This window comes from Leptonotus elevatus, chromosome 16 (assembly GCF_054856555.1).
Source record: "Leptonotus elevatus isolate MCC_2025b chromosome 16, RoL_Lele_1.0, whole genome shotgun sequence".
Lineage (NCBI taxonomy): Eukaryota > Metazoa > Chordata > Actinopteri > Syngnathiformes > Syngnathidae > Leptonotus > Leptonotus elevatus.
The window spans coordinates 11,326,087-11,345,680 of NC_141254.1; the positions used below are offsets into that span (position 1 = coordinate 11,326,087).

The 19,594-nt window shown below is 41.0% G+C and overlaps 1 protein-coding gene across 2 annotated transcripts in view; it reads right to left on the bottom strand.

Moving 5' to 3' along the window:
- Nucleotides 1–19,594, bottom strand: part of fstl4 (follistatin-like 4) — a 124,139-nt gene that overhangs the window by 94,986 nt on the left and 9,559 nt on the right. For both annotated transcript variants that reach the window (XM_086098423.1, XM_086098424.1), the window contains exons 3-4: nt 15,560–15,682; nt 13,674–13,721 (exon numbers count right to left, since the gene is read on the bottom strand). The gene's annotated coding sequence lies outside the window, so the exon portion shown is untranslated. The remainder of the gene's footprint in view (nt 1–13,673; nt 13,722–15,559; nt 15,683–19,594) is intronic.

The window sequence follows — 19,594 nt, forward strand, 5'->3', positions numbered from 1 at the left end:
TCTGTCTGAGCACCAGATGCTGAACTCATTTAACGTTAGGAGAATGGGACACTGTGTCACACGGTGAAAGGGGCTAAATTTGACCTTCACTAGGTTCTGTGTGAAAGATGAAGCTGCCACACCAGATGCTGTCGTTATATGACATCATCCAATTGTGGGGTGCTGTGTTCTTGGGAGAATGTAGCTCTATGTGCAACCTTTGCTGGGCTCTGTGTGAAACCCAGAAATTCACCGCCTGCAATTCACTCCAGACACAGATGATATCTAACATTACAATATAGCAGGATGCTGTGTTTCTGTGTGTAAGTAGCTTTAAGTCACCTTCGTTGAGTTTGACAACTATTTTATATATTACCAGACACTGACATCATCTAATATTATCTGATTGCAAGATGCTGTGTTCTGGGTGAAAGTGATTTGCAACTTTTGCTGATCTCTGTGTGAAAAACAAAACATTGCTGTCAGACAAAAAATTTATGAGTCACACCTTACTCATGTTGTGTGAAAGTGGCTTTAGGCCAACTTCACTTTGTGTGAATCCTCATACGTCACTCTCTGGAAATTATTTCCTACGTCACACCAGACTCCCCAGAAGCCATCTGATTGAGGGATGCTGTGTTTCTGGATGAAAGGGTCTCAATGCCACCTTCGCTGGGCTCTGCATGAAACCGAGGATTGCTATCTGAAATTATTTAACATTATCTGATTATGGGATGCTGTGTTGCTGTGAAAAAATTGCTTTCTGTTGTCTTAGCTGGGTTCTGTGTGAAACTCAGAAATGCGCCTTCTGCAAGTCCCGATAGACGTTATAAAACATCTGATTGTGGAACACTGTGCTTTCTGGGTGAAAGTGGCTATATTTTGCATGCACTGGGTTCTGTGTGAAACCTGAAATGTTGCTGTCTAACAGCTATAGGTCACACCAGCCGATGATGTCATCTAACGGGATTGTTGTGCTTCTGCGTGAAAGTGTTTATTTGCTGCCTTTGCTGTGTCCTGTATGAAAGGCAGAGGCTTTATCTGCTATATGTTTCTGTTCCAGCTCTGATGCTGCAATTTTAAGGGATCTCCATGTGAAAAAGACTTCTTTTTTTTTTTACCTATTCAGATTCAGAGGGAAAGTGACTGGATTGATGATGATCGGCATTGGCGCGGTTTATAAACGAGCGTCGGCGTGCGGCCCTGCCAAAACGCCCAGAAGGCGATCAATAGCGCTGATGTGCATCTCGGTGATTACGTCTGACCCGCAGCCCGCTCACCGACCATCCTCGTTAGTTACTCGTCACTCCCGCCGTAATTAATACGCAAACGTGACGAATTTGCTGCCGTTCGCTGTCATCACAGCCGCTCGGTCGCCGTCAGGCAGGAAGCAATTTGCACTTTGGATTCCGCTTGCTATTTTGTTGCGACGGGCAGTCATGCAGTTGTACTTATACCAGATCAAGAACCTTTTTTTTTTCTTTTTTTACCTCAGCCAAAGTAAATTTGGGAGACAAACACGATTACAGTTTAAATGGAATTTTCACAAAATGAGGTAAAAAAAAAATTCAAATTAGTACTATTTTTATTAGTTAAAAAATACAGTAGAGTAGCTCCTGTTCATAGGGAAAGTTTCAAAAGTTCAGATGGTGATCGCCATGACAACACCTTCAAATTAATACAATAACTTTCTCCTGAGCATCCAAATTAAACGTGATACATTTCTGCGGGGGGAAAAAAATCCAATTGTCGTCATCTCATCATGTTTAATAGGTGTGTGGCGTGCTTCATTGACATGTTAATGAAGTGCATTAAATAGGTTAATCTAATAAAGGGCTGGCGGTGGAATGGGACATTTTTTCCACAGGCGAGGTGCGTGCCTCGCGTGAGCCGCTCCGCTGGAAAATGATGGATTTCATCCAATCCGAGTGATCGGTCGCGCTCTGAAAATGAGCTGAAAAGACCCCCCCACCCATCCTAACCCCCGCTGCCACAGCCAAATGATCACACCTGCTGAAAGACGACCAGGAAGATGAAGAAATTGGTCATGGTGTAATTAAGGGTCTTTTGAAGGCTTTCCCACACAATATTTGGTGGTGAAAATGTACGCAATGGAATCTTTAAAAAATTCAGAAGCGAAAGCCAGTTAAACCAAGCATCATGAAATTTGGGAAACATGTCGAACATGAGTAGAGTCACACAAAAGTCTCGAGAAGCAATGTCAGAAAAAAACACAGGAAGTCTGCCATTTTGATTGGAAGCATACTTTTTTTTTCTGTCCCCAAAGCCAGTTTCACTTAGCAGAATAATATTCGGTCTATTATTAGTAAAAAAAAGTCTCACACTATGCTCAAAAAGGACACAGAAAATCAACCTTTTTGGTTTAAAGGTCTGCATTACCATAAAACGTGTTTCTCTTCTTTTTTTATTCAGCCCCCAAAGCCAGTTATACTTAGCAACATAAAATTTGGTAGGCATGTCTAACGTGAGTTGACCTACAACAAAAAGTCTTATGAAGAGAGTCATTTTGAAATCTTTCTCTTTCTATTTGTCTCTCACAGCTAAACTGCTCCTATATCTTTTGTCTGCTACAAAATTGGAGGCTCTTGGAAGTCCATTTGATCTGTCATCATTGGGTGTGGGCGGAACATGGCAACGCCATGGACTCGACCGAAATCACATAGCTGTAAACAATCAACTCCACAAGAAGAGATGAGGCAGTAGTTGACTATTTTGAATTTAAAGCAGAATAAACATATGTTGGAATCAGTCTCCAATAATAGAATCTGCCCGTCAGTGTCAATCAAAAGTCAGCTTTATTATCATTGTAAAGACACTGCCCAAGTGTAGCAAATATTGTAATATTCTCACTTTACTGTTTTTCAATATGAAATCATCTTGCCGCCTTGACGGTGTTTGGGTTCAAAGTATCACAATAATTCCCCCCTAAGACGGAACATGTGTCACGGGGAGTCGATTGGCTGCAGATGAAATGTCACTCAAGTGTCAGCTGCGAGGCAGCGGCGTGCAAATTGAGATCAAACAAATAACATATTGCCGCGGGGGCCGACACACACGGACAAATCTGAATCTTCCCAAGCAGGCCGCCATCCAATCATCACAATCCCAGCACTCTAATGTGACATTTCACAGCACATCAAAATGAGCATGTTAGATCATGCGATTTCCATCCCGAATGTCACGCGCGTTGCCTTCTCATATTTATTTCCTTTCAAATTGCTCTTGCTCGGCGACGTCACGCGCGGTCGCTAAGTCGGTCAAAGGCGGCCATGACAGTGAGCGCTGATTGCTGGCCGCGATTGGATCGGACGCACTTTCACACTCGGAGATCAGCGACTGTTGTATCAACTCTTTCAGTGTTCCGATGACAAGCCAGGAATGTGATTTCCATGAATAAAACACAATTTTAATCTCAACATTGTAGCTATTTTCTTAGAAAATGTTGTTTGCACTGTGGCGCCCATAACACATTTTCTTCCAGCTGCCCCACGAAGTTTGGTCCAAATGACTCCGAATTGAAAATACCATCCTTGTCACCATGTGAATATTTAATTAATTCACCACTAATGTGCCAATAAGCATTGACCCCAAGTGGCAAATGTGGTCAAAAATTTTGATTTTTTTAAGTAACAACTTTATTTACATATTTGCCACATGCTATTTGAGGCCTTCATTCCCAACATAGTTGTGCTGTGTACCTGAAAAGAATTGAAAGTCAACAGATTATGTTTACTTCCAGCACGCAGCTTATCAAAGCATCATTAGGCATCCGCCGCAACGTTTATATTTGTGCCTAATGATGCGTGTGATATGGTTCCTTTCGCCTTGGAGTAGCCGTCCCCCATCACGGAGGGACGGCCAGGCTATTTGGACCGAGCGCCATGTCGAGCTTGGACGCCAGCACGTGTGCGTGTCATTTAGTTTTCTAAATGGTAGCAATAACCCTTACCAACAATAAACCGATGCACAAGGACGCAAATTGTTAATTCCTGGTCAGCTGCATCGGATTCCCAAAGGAATCTTTTGAAATAATTTAGATTTTTAAGAAAACAGGAATATATTAAAAAAAAATAAAACAAAAGAACTCATAGTAGCTCATTGTGCTTGGTGATGAGCATGAGGAAGTTGTGAATGACGAAAGTCAAGTATAGCGACCTTGACGTTGGTCACGCAAAGTTTGCTCTGGCTTCCGGCGACGGCCTGGCGGTCGCACGGCAAAGCGGATTTGCGCCACGGCGGCGACGGCCACATATGGCGGGGGATCAAACAATTAACCTGCCGGCGATCGGCCCCTCCGACGGAGCGCCGTAATTAGAGCTAAGTGGCCCCGAGACCGCCACCCACTAATTGGGGGTGGGACTCCATGTGGGCCAGTGTCTGTGCGACCTCTCGCTTTACGCCACTTGATGACTCTTTGCTTACTTGGTTTCTCATTTACTTTTTAATAATGTGAAAGTGGCGAGATTTCATGAAACAATTTGCCGGAACTTGCAACAATATTTACTGTATAAAACTATTAGCAGATACATATTTGAACACAGTAGTTGTGAAAGTCTTCTTTGTTTGTGTCTGCAGGACTGTATTGTACTGTCACCGATGGCCAGGTAAAATGTGGTATATTTCGAAATTTTGTACAATATGTTTGGTTACAAAATATTAGGAAATAGTAGGAAATTTCAGCCAATATTGATTTAGAATATATTGCCTTTTGGATTAAATTGTGGCGAACATCCAACTTAAAAAATAGCACTTATTGTTGCAAAACATTTAATTTGCAATTTAATTGCAAAATATTGTGAATTTTGTTGCAAATTTTTTTATAAAAATAGTGAATATTGTACCAAAATATGGCAAACTGAAATTGATATTTTATTTAAGCAACGTTACACACGGAAATACTGCAAATTGTGCCAAACTAAAGTGCACTTATTATAGTTTTTAATTTTGTTTAAAAAAAAATACTGTGGATTTGTTACAAAATCAAAAGATTTTTTTTTTGCAAAAAAAAAAAAAGAGGTGAATTTCATCTAAATATTTAAGAAGCACAAGAATGTTATTCACAAAATCCTAAAATTTTGTTACAAAATAAAGTGTGAAGTGTGTGAAGTAACAGCACTTATTATTCTTTGCATTAAAATGCAATATTTTAGAAACAAAATGACCTATTCTGCTACAAAATCATTCATTTTTAGTGACAAATCGTGCATGGCGTGTTGTGTTGACGAGCCTTTTGTTCCCAATACCGTCAGTTCTCCACTTAAACAGCAGGTGCCTCGATTGCACTGCGGAGGGCAGTCAAACACGAAAACGCGCATTTACAGGTGAGCTAGCGACGCTAACAGCGCGAGTGGGACACACGCCATCACTTTTTTTTTTGCGGCTTTTCAACTAAAGGCCCGAAATGAGCGGGCGTGACGATGTCGCTCGTCGGGGGAGCAAGAACGTACTGGATGGAGCATCTCAAGGTCATCCCACGCTACGCTAACTCACACTAAACGGCCCAAACCGCTCATTCCGGAGCCGGGTGGCGGCCATCTTGGCTCGTAATTCCTCCTCTTTTTTTTCTGGAGGACAGCAGGAGGTATGAAACATCCCTTCGATTAAGTCTCACAAGAGAATATGTGAAGGAATCTATGGGTCATTTCCAGCAAGGTGGACTATCTAGATAGGGGTAAGGTTTTAAATTAAGGTTTCAAGTCAAATGAAGGTATTGTGTTTCACATTAGGGCTTTAAGTGAGGGTTTGGTTTCAAGAAAAAAAAAAGGGGTTCACTCTAAGGTTAGGGTTATAAAAGTAGGGTTTCAAGCTAAGATTGGGGTTTCAAGCAAGGTAAGGGCTTCAAATTAAGGTTTCAACCTTACTATTGTGTTTCCAGCAAGTGTTAGCGTTTTGTCTCAATTCACAGTTAGGGGTTCAATAAATGTTACATTTCAAAATAGAGAAAAGAGCTAAGGCTTGAGTTTTAAGAAAATGTGCTTTTAAGTAGGGTTTCAAGTTAAGGTTAGGGTTTCAAAACACGTTAGAGTTTCAAAATACAGTCTCAAGTTAAGATTTCAAGATAAGATTACAGTCTCAAGCAAATGCTCGGGTTTCAGAGTAGCGTTTTGAGCTAAGGATAGGGCTTTAGGCAAATGTCAGCGTATAGGGTTTCAAGTAAATGCTAAGGTTTTTCAAGGTAAGATTATGGTCTCAAGCAAATATTACGGTTTCAAAGTAGGGTTTCAAACTATAGCCATGCTCACTGAAGTCATTTGTAACCTGTGAGCAAAATAAGCTAAAGCTAACACACGCCGTTTTCACAAAGGGCTATGCTAACACAACGCTAACCCGTTTGGTGAACGTCAGCCAATTGAGCATCGAGTCGGGACATGTAAATCCCCTGTGCCCCCCACCCGCCGGAATCCAATGGTCCAGTCCAAACAAGCCCCGTAAGCATTACAGTGATCTATTTTTATGGATCCATCAGACCCCCCCCCCTTGGAGAACGCCCCCCCCCCCCACCCCCCACACCCTCACCCAACGCGGATGCACCAGCCGGAGGACACTTTCCAGGTCAGTGAGCCCAAGGTGAAGCCAGAGCAACCAGGAAAACATCTGGAAATGTCAGCGCTTCCCTCAGGAGCCAAGGGTGGGATAACGTAAGGTCGGGACCACCCGGTGGAGGGGTGGGGATGAGGGGGGGACTCATTGTGAGCCTTATTGATTGCACCGACCGATTTGCGGCTACCGGCGGGCAAACAAGATGGATGGACTTGTCAGCGCTTGTCATCGCGCCAGCTCCTGTTGATGCCTCGCCGCCGGGCAACCTGCCCGCCAGATCGGGGTTAAGTGAGGAGGACTTAAGAAGCGACAAACGACTAAGCGAAGGCGTCCTCTCAGAAGTGACCTAGCAAAGGAGACCAATCGCCATTCAAATACTAGATCAAATGGTTTGAGGATGTACAAAAGTATGTTTTTAAGCCCGGGTTTGGTTTTCATAGGATTAGAGTCTCAAATTAGTGTTTCAAACTTGGTTTAAGGTTTCAAATGAGGCTTTGAGGCCGTGGTTAAGACTTCAAACCAGTTAGGGTTTCAAGTTAGCCTGTCAAACCTAGGTTAGGGTTTCAAGACAGTGTTAAGGTGTTAAATTGGGGTTTCAAGCCAGGGTTTGGGCGTCAAACAAGAGTTAGAGTTTCAAACTAGTAGGGCTTCAAACAAGTGTTTTAAGGCACAATTATACTTTGAAACTTGAGTTCGAGTTTCAAGTTAGCAGCTTAAGCCTGGGTTAATATTACATATTAGGGTGTCAAGACAGAGTTAGAATTTCAAACTCGGGTTAGGGTTTCAAAAGTGTTTAAAGACAAATTTAGGGTTCCAAATAGAGGGTTCAAAACATGACTAGTGTCAAAAATTAGGGTTGTTTGGGATTCAAAGTAGGGTTTCAAGAAATTATCATGGCTTTTAAGTAAAATCAAAATACGGTTTCAAATCAGAACCAAGGGTTAGGGTTTCAAGACGATAGTTTTAATGAGTGTTATGAGGCAGGATGACATTCTCAAAATAGGGATTCAAGTGATGGTTTCCATTTTTTATTTTTTTTTTGCCTGGTGAAATGTTTTTTTTTCTATTCTAAATGAGAACGTGATTTTAATTGATATTGTCTGTTTCCCTCTTAACACATTTGCACAAGCAACAAAAAAAGTATTTTTCTAAATTGTTAATCAATAGTCACCTTTTGCCAACCTCCTCCTCCTCCAAAGTGGAACACATGCTAAGCCAGCACAATTTACACCGCAGATACAAAAAAAACTCTGCATTGCTTCTTATTTTTTCATGTTTTTTGACAAATTATTCATGTTGCCTTTTCAAGTCCCCGGAGAGCACGAGCACAGGAAAAGACAAAGTTCCATTTCTCCGCCCCGCCTCAAGGGAAAAGTCTGCATTATCAGAGCGCTAAGACGCTAATAATTCCGCATTAAACAAATAGTGCACGCGAGGCGTCAGCTTCAGCGTTTTAAACTCGTGTTTAAAAAAACTTCAAAGCATCACTTTTTGCTGTTTACGTGCTCCTTAACCTTGAGCGTCCTTAAAGGTTAAAAGGTGATGAATAACGTCGATTTGCGCTAATGGCCAGTCAGGGTCTGTTCATAGATTAGCAGCTCATAAAAACACAATTGGGGTAGAGGGGGAAAAAATGAGGCTAAAAGGCCTTGAAGCATGGCGGCGTGGAATAGGTGAGCTGCCTTGATACATAGCTCGCCATTACTTCTAAACTGCTCTTTAGCACAATGGAAAATGTCCATTTTACTGATCACAAAAAGCATGTCACTGTTTAACTACATGCAAAGGGTCCACACCACAATACAACTTATTAATTTGACCTGTTAAAGCACAATGAAAAATGCACATCACAATTAAAATTGTCCTTTTTACTTTTATCACGATTCTTCATCACAAAATGGAAACATTTTTATTATTACAGTGGAACCTCTATTTAACGGACTACTTCACGGTTCACTTACTGCGGATTCACTATATCGAGGATTTGTATTTGGGTCCAAAATTCCTATATTACGGTGTTTATCTTGGGTTACTATATCGCAGAGTTTTCAGCAAAGTTCCACAGTACCACCACGGAAAATCTCACTTTTATCTGCAGACTGCTCTTTAGCTCAATGGTGGGGGGGGTTACTTTGCCAACTCACCAATAGCTAATGACCATTTAAGATGCAACACAATAGGAAAATGTTGCTTTTACCTGCACATCACTGCTTAACACAATGGAAAATGTTCATTTTACCTATAGCACAATTTCTTTCTTGCAATGAGTATGAAGAGAGTTTATGGAGAGCAATAGGAACAAACAAGATTTCAGCGTCAAGCCGAGGAGGAGGAAAGCCTGGAGAGTTTGCCCAGCAGGGGGTCCGCGGCGGGGGAGTTCCAAGCATGTTGCACGGCAGGAGACCACAAACACCGCTGCTGGCTCAACCAAAGCTCCTTGTGTATGCGACCACAGGCCTCTTGTCGCAATGACGCTAATTGCTAACCCGACGCTAACAGCAACTGACGTTCGTTCCACCACATGCAGAGGGAAAATGACAGCGACGCCCCAGGGGATTTAGTAAGAAATCGTACTAAAAGTATGACAGAATTAAAAATGTCCATTTCAAATACGACACAATGGAAAGTTTACATTTGGCCTGTTCTTCATTGATTCACACATTGGAAAATAATGATTTTAGTTGTTGCACAGAAGTGGCCAACCCAATGGAAAAGCTCCAATTTACCCATGATAAAGGCAAAATGTCAATTTTATCTACAGTATACTAGAAAATACCCATTTTTGAAAGAAAGAAAGAAAAACATTTTCGCAAAAAACTGTTTTAGTTTTGTAAACTGTAAAAATTTAGTTTTTAAAAGCCTCTTCATTGATACTTTACTATAGTTTAGTTGTAGTTATTTCATTACTTCGTTTTTAAAGTAAGCATGGTAGCATCCAGCACTAAGGGCAACAGGGTATGCTAGCATTAGCATGTGTGTTTACGTTTGACATCTCTATCCGTAGGAGGAGCTCATTTTTTGCACTATCCAGTTTAGCATGATTTATTATTTCTACCATTTGAGCTCATGAATAGCATTTTCCCAAGTGGGTCAATGCTAGCAATTCCACAGAGGACAATTCCTTGTGTTCCCACCCCGAGCTGTTCCATCACTCACTTTTGTGTGTGTCCGTGTGTGTGTGTGTGCGTGTCAAGGTGAAGGTGAAGCTGCGGGCGACATCAGCTCTTCTCCGATTAGCGGCGCCTCGCTTCAAAGAGATGCTTCAGGTGTAAGCTACCTGTAACGCATTGACACACTCTCTCCCCCGGTGCCACGGGGGGCTCCTTGGCAGTGGTTCATGTGAATAAATGGAATGTTTCCACTGAGCGCGCGGGAAGGCTTTTATTTGGGAAAAACATATTTCCTGGATGGAACCTTAAAGAGTTTCAATAGCTGAAAAAAGTCAAATGGTTGCATTTATTTAAATACGCCTCTAAAGTCAACAAACTGCTGATTATATGTGATTTTAAAAGGTTTACATCAGGAGCTTTGCAACCTAAAAGATTCGCTGGCCAGCAGGTTTGGACTTTTACTCATCCGAAGTGGTGAAACGAGTGGAATGACGTATAACTGTGACCAGTACGAGGTGTAACCCACCTCGCGCCCAAAGTCTGTTTGGAAAAGCACCAGCTTCTCTGTGACCATAAACGAGCAAAGCATTCGAAAACTCCTGATAGCACAAACAAAAGCAATACAGAGAGAGGTGGGATGAAAGCCAAGATCCTGGCGGATGAACCTCGGGCCGGAGACATTATTAGCCGGGAGAGAGAATCCGGTGGATCAATGGGAGAGCGTAAAACGGGATGGGAAGGCGTTTGACCGACGACGCGTCTCCTAAAGGTTAATTAGAGAGTGGAGAACTAAATTTCCCAGAAGAAAGCCTTCACTTTTAATGACTTCACAAGTTGAGTTTAATACTGTAGGTGCTAACCATTTCATCAGTATCCTCCATTTTAACGGATTCATTCTTCAAATGTAGAAATTTTTCATTGAAATGGAAACCAGAACATGGTTTAACGTTAGGGGTTTGAAAATCATTTAATAAGGTCCCAGAATATGAATGGTACAGTCCCGGTCAATAATCAAGAATAGCTAGCAAACAATAACAGGGCCACACATATTTTTTTCACACTAGCGAGCTAACAAATGAACAAAGAAAACAAACATGGAGCAATAGATGTTGTTCTTTTGTTGGAAAAATCCATTTTGTTTGTCATTGAAGTCAAAAGCCATCAATGTGTATAGTCTATGATTGCCGCTAGCCCACTAGCTAACAAACGCAAACAAAGAATTCTTGTAATTTTGTTCAACTTATGTTGAATGTTTGATGTTGTTGTTTAAATTATTTTCTTGGTTTGCCAATTGAATCACAACAGAACATTCCAACAATGCAAATGGTACAGTCCAGTCAGTCTAGTCCTACTGTTATCTGCCATTGAATGTGAAATGGTACAGTTCTGTCATCTTTGTATCAGTAATTGCAAAAAGTAAAAGTAAGAGATGGCGCCATGGGCGCCTGCAACCTCGGGTCTATTCTAATCGCATTTTCTGAGGAAAGAGCAGTGAGCGCAATGGTAACAACGGCGTGTTTATCTGGGGGGGTTGTCGTGATTGAAAACTCGTTTGTATGTGTTGCGACGAAAACAGGAGGAGGCGCGTTTAAATCTGCAGACGCGATAAAATGCTTCATTGTAGCATGTTATCTACTCGCTTTTTGTAGGGTCATTTTTCATTTCTTGCTTACAACTGTGCAGAAACTGCCATTTTCAGATTATTGTTTAGTTTTTTTTACTTTTTAAAAATGACATCGTCAAATTAACCAAAAACTGAGCGGCCAAATTTACCCAACAACTATTTAGTGTATGTAGCAATTTAGCTTAGCTTGAAAATATATTAGCAACATATACACACAAATCAATGTTCCCCATTGAACTTAAATTAAATGCTTTTAACCCATTCCAGCTCCTCAAAGAAAAAAAACATTAAAGAAAATTGATGACTTGCAGTTCTAAACCAACCTGACAAGGAGCTTATTACAGTTTTAAGCAATGTAAGCGGTATCCATATTCAAAGCGCAAAAGTGTTTCTGCTGAGATCTTTAAGTGGGTCACACCTTAACGTCAGTCCAAGTGGAAATGAAACGCGCCATGAATCATTTAGCGCGTGCGGAGTCGGGTCCAAAGGACGTACTGTACTAAGAAGATGAGCCAATTACATATGCTTCATACTAACTTGTCGTACCTTATAACATGATCCTTTCTTGAAATCAAATAAACATGAATCATTTTGCATTTCTGCCATTTTAGTACATCTATTTGGGATGTTTGACAAAAACACACAGAGAAAATGTACAGAAGACAGCTCTGCTAACTATTCACGCTAGCTGCTAGCCAACTAGCTAGGCGTGAGCAGGCTAACTGCCGCTTTTGATTGACGCTCCACCGAGTGCCACGTCGTGTGCCATAAAGCAAAGGTTCCTTTTTACGGTGACTGAAAGGTCTCCGTTGTTTCTCCCTGAGTCGGCACTTTGTCGGACCGCCGCCGAGCAGGTGACCTTTTTTCCCCCCCGCCATTGCCGCCGCGCGAGGCAGCATCCTCGTTCATTCATAATGCATATGAGCGTGCGCCGTATGCGGCATCTCGGGGAAGAAGACGCACGAGCTGACTGATAAGAAGTGATTTTCCGCAAGGGGAGATTAATGGCTGTCCAACCCGGTCGCGTCCCCCTGCGGTGGTCCTTTAAGAGGACGTGATAAGTCAACAATGAGTCTCGTGTGACATTTACTATATCATCCGCTGAGTTTTCATTTGTCACATTCAACTTCACCTTAAAACACCGCCTGATAAATTAGGGCACCGTCCATAGAAAGGTGTGGAATCATACCAAAAATAAAAACTATTTCATAACAAAAACAAACATTTAACTTATATAGATAGATAGATAGATAGATAGATAGATAGATAGATAGATAGATAGATAGATAGATAGATAGATAGATAGATAGATAGATAGATAGATAGATAGATAGATAGATAGATAGATAGATAGATAGATAGATAGATAGATAGATAGATAGATAGATAGATAGATAGCTGCAGATATTTGCTGCATCGTGTTACACCTAAGTATGTGTGTGTGTGTGTGTGTGCACAAGTGCATGCTCTTCATTAATGTAGCCATTGCTGGAGTGGCCATGCTGGATGCTGGATGAGCTCCAGCGTTCAAGCTGGCTGCTCCAATCTCCTGAGCCTGATTGAATGGGCTAAGCCTTATCTGCTGGTCAATATCATATGCGGCGCTGCCGGAGCGTGTGTGTGCGTGCGCGTTGTGCGAGTGTGCATGTAGATGCTTGTCAAAGTGGAGCGGTGCATTGATTGAGTCATAATAAAGGTGACAATGGATTTGAATTTGGGCTGCGCGGCTCAATCCCAAAGGGAGGGAGGAGGGAACGTGTGTACAAGGACAAACATGAGTACACGATGGATGGATGGATGGATGGATGGATGGATGGCGCCCCATACTACCGCCTTGGAGGAGGTAATACTAAGACCTTTCAGTAACAATCATAACAATGTTGCAGCTAATATACTTTCATTGTCTGTTTTTTAGTCCTATTTTTTAATAGTTTTACATATTTAAGTGCTGTTTTCCAAGTTTGTCTACTTGATGCAGTCCGTCTTTGGCAGCTTGTGATTAGGTGCACGCACATTAAAAAGAAACAACAACAACCAAAGTGTTCATGTTTTTACATCACTTCCTTCTCCTTGAAGGCCAAATTGAATCCTGGCCACGAACAGTTGTAACTACTTTGGCTGCTTTTCTTCCTTTTTCTGTTTGGACGAGGTGCTTAAAGGAACGTCGGTCTAAACAGTTTTTATTTTGTAATTTTTTTTAAAGGAGGGCAAGCGAGTCACGACGAGAGTGGTGGGATGGCCGAGGGTTAATAGAGAAGTAAATGAGAGCATGGCCTGAAGACGGGAGAAGAAGTGGGAGCTGAGTGTGTGTTACAAACTCGTCATGAGGATACACACAAAATGACAACACTGATACACATTATATTGCTTACACTATTATCCACAACGGAGGAACTCACCATCTTCAATTTCATAGGTTGGATCCCAGTTAAAATCATCGAGGTTGCCTGGAAGAAAAGATTCAAACTGGGATTACAAAAATAGTGGCGCAATAGTGGTCTAAGTCCAATTTGTGAAAATTGATCAAGGTTTCATTAAAGATAAATGACATGGATATCAAACGCGGAGTTTCATTTATGCACCAGTCGCTAGAGTACGAGAACGAATGTAGTAAGGACGCAATCGATCGTGGCCAAAACAGTCAATTACTATACAACTATGATTTTATTGGTTGGTTGTGACTACTGCGTGCAGTGCTTACACTGTGAAGTGTTCTAAGTGAAGCTTGAGTAAACAGTCGTGCGTTTATTTGACTCTCGTGACAAGCAGCAGGCAGCCGTTGTGCGCATGAGCGTCCTTGCAAAGCATTATGGGTTATATAGAGGATTACATTCAAGAGCAATTATTGTGTATCAGCTTTATTGTAATATTCGTTTGTTGTAATCCTGTTATTTCTTATTGCTGGGAGGTGAAATATCACGTTAAATAAAGCCCGAAGTGTAAACAAGATGCCAATGTTTTTGGTGCTAATTTAATGATGTCCAAAAAGAGGGGGGGGGGGGGGGGCGGTTGCACTGGGTGAGCTTTAACGAGAAAGTGATAAGGGAGCAAATTAAACACGGGAGGCCGACAAATACGCAGGGGAAAAAAGAGAAGAAGGCGAGACAAAGATAAGAAGAGAGAGCGTTTATGAGATGAAATTAATTAAATGTTTGTGCAGAGGCCGCTCATAATTCAAGCTGTCGCCTCAGGAGGGGGTTCGCCTTCGCGTAAACAAGACCATAATAAAAAATATAATAATAAAAAGAACAATAATACAAGAACGGTATTGACCTGAAAGCAACAAACAAAATCTTTACTATTAAACTGTCCTTGGAGCTCTTTTGAAATCTTGAATGTATTTCTGATTTATTTTGCATTTGTCTCTATTTGTGTTTATTTAATATATTCACTTACAATAAAATACATTTTGATGACAACATTCTAAACTGATTTATTGATTTATCTTTTGTTTATACTTTTATCTATTTTAGTCTGACTTAGGTAGGAAGTTTAAAAAAGTTAAATTAATTTTAGTGCATTGATTTATAATGAATTTTATTTTTGTTTTTTCAGTTGAATTTTATTTTATTATAATTTTTTTGTTTGTATTCATTTTGAAATAAATTTGTATTGTGTTTATTTTGGAATTCATTTACAAATGTAAATTAATATATATACTTAAATTTTTTGTGGTTTTATTTATAATTTATTTTATTTTATTATTATATTTATTAATTGTATTAGTATTATTATTTAATTTTTTATTCATTCAATTTATTTGTACATATTTTGAAATATTTTTATCTACATTTTAATTTAGTTTTTTAATTCTCTCAATTTCATTTTTATTGTATTTTTTTCATTTTCTAACTATTAACAATAACGTTACACTGGTCCACTAACATGACTTACAGTTTGCCACCGTGGCACCAGCAGCAATTAAGTGGACAAAAGTATTCAGACACCCCTCAACACTTGGTTTGTGACTCGTCCTCGGATGAGATGAAAACCTCGACGTAGCATAGCCGCTTTTAGTATGTGATGAAATTTGCGTGTGCGTATGTGTGTGCATGCGTGTCCCCAGGGTCTTTAATGTAGCTCACAGCAAATGGATTGAACCGCCACGCTGCTAAACGTGATAAATTAAATACAATCTTTACATATGATTAGTAGCCTGTGCACGCACGTGCATTGCGACATAAAGTGATCTAATTGGCTTCCCGGCATCAGACGAGGTTCAAACTTGTGTGCGTGCGTGCGTGCGTGCGTGTGTGTTCATAAATAAAATAAAGCAAAGTCATACCTTTGGGGCCTTTTTACGATATTTGCCCTCCTTTGATGTTTTCAAATTAGGTTTTTCTGACGACTGCATTCCCGTCAGCGCCGCTGCAACGTTTTTGTGCACTTTGTGTCTCCTTGCTTTAACCTGAAGACAAAAAGACAAAAATGGGGGTCGAATTTGATTTGCCGCAGCTTTTTAGTTAAAACATAAGTAAGGACTACAGTGCAGAGATTGTGGGTTCTGGAATCTTGGCACCAACCTTTCTGTGTAGGGTTGGTGTGTTTTCTACAATTTTAAGAATTTCTACTTTCTCATTGTATTCATTTCTGCTCTGTATCGAGTACGAAAACAGCACCATCCAGCGGTGCTTCTGAACCCAACAAGCCATTGTGCGATTGCGCAACGCGCGACATTCATCTTAATCACTGGCCGGGCGCAGATGCACAAATCCATATTTGGATCGGGAGCAGATGGTAGCTTTTGTTGAGGAGATGAATTATAGATTAATAAAAGCAAATATTTGAGGGCGGCTGGCGTGCAATTAGGCTGCTCCGCATTCTGGAGTCAGGACTGCAGAGGCCCGAAAAAAAAGCTGCAGGTGCTTCCAAAAACACATCTGCTAAAGTTGGGGATAACCCCCAGGAATATTTTGATTAATTGATCTGCTGTCGCTTTCTTTTTTTAGGTGTGCCCAACAAGCACGCCAAACCTTTTGCAAACTTAAATTTGCAGTAGCAGGTCAGTAGAGTCCAAAAGAATCGAGGGTGGCGTGTCCCACTAGATCGGTTTGCAAATCAACTCCCAAAGCCAGTTTCACTTGGCGACATGAAATTTGGTAGGCATGTCCATTTTAAGTAGACCCACAAAAAAGTCTCAAGAAGCCATGCCCGAAAAGACATAAGAAGTCAGCCGTTTGGTTTGAAGAGAGCATTTTAAAGTCTGACTTTCATAAAAGATTCAATCTTTGTGAAAGTTTGACCTCTAAAGGCAGTTTTATGAAGCAATGATACCTGATACTTGGTAGACCCACAAAAAAGTCTCAAGAAGCCATACTTGCATAAAAAGTCACAGAAATTTTGTCATTTTAGTTTGAAGCGACCATTTTATGGTGTGACTTGCCATGGCGCATGAAATCTTTATCAAAATTCAGTGACCAAAGACAGCAACATGAAATTTCGTCATGAGTAGAACCACACAAAAAAAGTCAGAAGAAGCTATACCCTGAAAGGCACAGGCCATTTTGGTTTATTATTGTTTTAAGGTCTGACTTGTTTTAAAATAAGAAATATTTTTGTGAAAATGCAACCCTCAAAACCAGTTTTATTTAGCATGACATTTGGTAGGCCTAGATATCATATCACCCACAAAAACATCACAAAAAGCCATAACCTAAAAGAAACAGGAATTTGGGTTTGAAGTGTACATTTTAGAGTCTGATTTGCTCTAAACATTAAGTATTTTAGAAAAGCCCGTTTCCCTTATCAAAGAGCTTTGGTATGCAAGTCTATCATGAGTAGAGCCACAAAAAAGTCTCAAGAAGCCGATCCCGAAAACACACAGGTGGTCTGCCATTTGGGATCGACTTCACACCCTAGCTGACAACCGCCTGTCTTTTTCAATGTGTCCATGCTGCTCGTCTGATGACATTCAAAAAGAAAGCGGCACTTGAAAGTTGATCGATTTTGTGCTGGGGCAGCAATAAAAAAAAAAAAATCCTCTTAAACAGCTCAATTGGACGCACTCCAGCCTGCGTTTGTTGTGTGTGTGTGTGTGTGCACTTGTGTGTTTGTTGAACTGTCGTCGCTCTCAGGCGACAGCATCCTTTCATCCGCATTGATTAAGTGGTCAGACTGTTTTGCCAGAGATAATGTTTTAATTAATGGACTTCAATATCCAATTAAGATGAGATGTAGATTCTTTATAGAGGTCCTTTGAATAAAAGACAGGCGGGCCGAGGGGGCGCTACAGGCTGTTGTTGGATCAATAGTCAGGGGGAATTGGGGGGAGTTGAGCAGTTCATTGACAAGTTGTACACCAGGATGAGCGGAGACTTTAAATCAAGTGGGGAAATAATAAAATATGGTAGGCAGGTCTATCATGAGTAGACCTACAAAAAAGTCTAAAGAACCTATACCCGAAAAGAAACAGGAAATCTGCATTTTGGTTTGAAATTACAATTTTAGGGGTCATTTGGCCATTTTTACGTGTATTTCAAAGGCAAACTTTGAAATTCTGTGCATTTGCTAACAGATTTTGAACCTCGTATACTAGACTAGCTAACTTCAAAATGTTTGCGTTTGGGTCATCCCGTGTAAGCACAGCACGGCAGTAAAGTTTGAAAACATTTTGAAAATAGAATAAATAGAAAACTAATACAAATATAGGGCGTGTAAATGTTCCCTTTGGAGAAGTTCCTCTTTAGAAAGAAATAAACCCAAAATAAAGAGGGGGAAAATAACAGAAGGAGTCCTACGGTGATGAATCAAAGTCACCTTGCGAAAGGTCTGACCTGCTCATTAGATGAAAGGAAGGGGAACCCGGGAAACTTTCACCCCTCGTCTCCCACTTACATTTGTCCTGTTGGCCCAGAAATGAACGTCTGCCAAGGTTTGTAGGCTCATTCCGTTGAAGCGCTCTTACTTTGACGGACGGGGGAGGCAACAAGCAATTAGTAAGTCAGCGTTTGCATTTGAAACAACCTCAGATAACTTTTGATACCTGCTGCTTTTTGCTTTGTATCGCACACAAGACGTTTTGTGACCTTGTGGAGTTTATCTAGGGCTGTTTTATGGTGAATAATCACTTCATCATTCACATCCACACACAAAGACGAAACCATTACCAATCTTTAGAATTATAGTACTGTATATTGTCTCACAATCAGATAATATCTCTTAAATGAGTTTGTCTTTAAAGAAACGCTGGAAAAATGTCACCTAAAATAGATGCTTCAAACCAAAATGCCGCACTTCCAGTTTCTTTTCATGCATGGCTTCTTGACTTTTTTATGGCTATACTCATGATATACATGTCTACTAAATGTCATGTTGCTAAGAGAATCTTGCTATAGGGGCTGAATTTTTCAAAAATGTTTCCTTTATGGAGAACAAGATCCTGGCTACTTCATACCAAAATGGCTGACTTCCTGTGTTGTTTTTGGCACGGCTTCTGGAGACTTTTTTTGTGGGATAGATGCGGCGACCAAATCTCATGTGAAGCCGGCTTCTTAGCTGAATTTTCAAAACATTTATTGTAAAATGGCCACTTCAAACCCACCAAGGCTTACTTTCTGTTTTTTTTTTCTGCCGCATGTCTTCTTGAGGATTCAAAAATGAACCACCCCAAAACTCACTCCTTTCCACTCATGTTAAATGGGCCTCATAGCAGTTCGTAATGGCTGAAAATCTTAATAGAAAGGAAAAAAAAGGAAAAGCTTACTGGAGAACCTGAATTGCATTTGGGGTTACTTAAATGGTGGCAGTAGCCGTCATTTGTGATTCCTGCTTCCTAAGAAGTAACTAAACATACCCCTCCTTGTTCTCGTCCTCGTCTTGTGTGGCACAAAAGGACGTTGTTTGTTTTAGACGGGCTGCCTTTGTTGGGGCGCCGCCTCTCCATCAGGGCGGCACAAAGGATTGCTCGGCCGAGTGAATTTCAGATCCGCGCCAGAAGAATGAAGCGGGGTGGAAAAGTTAGATGAGATACAAGGATGTTTTTCTTTAAGGTCAAATTGGGGCCTCCGAGCGTTTTTGTTATCTTCAGGTGGCGGTCCGGCACAAAAGGAGCCCGGCCGGAAGAGCGAGGCGGTGCGCTCCCGACGCCGCGGGCCATTTAGCGGGAGGATCAATTGAGCGCATGTGGGAATAGGACAGCGCCGCATCGCTACCTTTTTTATCCTGCTTTTTCTGCCATATTTGCATGAGCGGAATGTTACTCCTTTGCTTTTTTTGTTGGAACTTCTTCTTGCATCTTTTTCAAGGCGACGATCTGACGGGTCATCAGAAGTCTTCACATCAACTCACCTCAAGTTGAGTCGGAGAATGTGAAAAGAGTGGG